The sequence below is a fragment of the Sinocyclocheilus grahami genome, unplaced genomic scaffold, assembly GCF_001515645.1.
Source record: "Sinocyclocheilus grahami isolate Dianchi unplaced genomic scaffold, SAMN03320097.WGS_v1.1 scaffold31.1, whole genome shotgun sequence".
Classification (NCBI taxonomy): Eukaryota; Metazoa; Chordata; class Actinopteri; order Cypriniformes; family Cyprinidae; genus Sinocyclocheilus; species Sinocyclocheilus grahami.
Window position 1 is genome coordinate 4724377 of NW_015505210.1, and position 1188 is coordinate 4725564.

The window sequence follows — 1188 nt, forward strand, 5'->3', positions numbered from 1 at the left end:
ATTAAGGTGCTTTTTCGTTGTAATGCATGAAGGTTTGCATCAGGTCAGCTGAAGAGCAGCCACTGTGGCCGCTGGAGTGTACTATAGGTATCATACCACGAGCACAAATAAGTGATAAGGTGGTAAGTGCATGAAGCACAATAGTATTTATACATCATATTACGATTACGCGTACTAGTACCCATTAGGAGCACTGTATGGGAACACAATAGATCTGAAAACTTACTGAGCTGCTGTGTTGTCCAGTTCCTATATAGGCAACTACCTTCTTGAAACACTAATTTATGTGAAATGAACAGAGGACTTAACGTAGAAATTATTAAAAATAACGCAGAAATATTCCAATAGTCAATATTTGATTCCAATGGAGTTATTGTACATGCAAGTATGCAAGGTATTGGAGTAAAGGGTACATGCAAGGTATTTTGCCAAAAGATGTTATGTATAATATTGCTGGCATTGGGAACACACCTAAGATGCCTTAAAATGCTTAGGTCTAGGTTTGCAGCTTACTAGGTTTTGGAACAGAGCTATAGAGCATATATATATGTTTTGGCATATTTTGAAAATCTTAACGAAGAACCGGTAATACTGCAAAAGCTCAGGAACCAGTATGGACACTCTTCATGGTGCCAAAATGGCCTTCTGTTGCTGTTTCTTTCTGTGGGCAGACTTGGCCCATGTATTCTTGCCCGAATAACTCTCTCTCCTCTCACTGTCAGCTCTTTCCTCAGAGCTTTAATGGGATATGGGGTCTCTGGTGCTTGCAGGGACGTGTCATCTGTGGAGGTCCTGATGAACTATCACCAGAGCCTCAAGAGTGAAGTGGAGACCAGAAACAAGAGCGTCCTACAGTGTATCGAGATGGGCAAGACTTTACTGGCCGCCCGTAACCCTGCATCAGAAGAGGTGACACAAAACAGCTTGCACAACCTGTTCAGAAACTATTGGAAATTTGAAATCATTGCAAGGCCCAAAACATAATCTATGCATGCATTGTTGCAATACAAAATGTTTCAGACTGCAATTACATATTGCATTCTCAACATTGCCAGAAGGGGTGCTATAGTGTGTATTAACATAAACATTTCTTCTACAATCAATATTCTCTTTCAAAAAGTTGCTTTAAGTTGTTTTTAAGTTTTAAGTATTCCCCCTGAATATGGTTTGTTACTGCCACAGCAATAC

At 40.0% G+C, this 1188-nt stretch overlaps 1 protein-coding gene across 1 annotated transcript in view; it reads left to right on the top strand.

Moving 5' to 3' along the window:
• LOC107576207 (spectrin beta chain, non-erythrocytic 4) overlaps positions 1–1188 on the top strand; it is a 65094-nt gene that overhangs the window by 53386 nt on the left and 10520 nt on the right. The window lies entirely within an intron of this gene.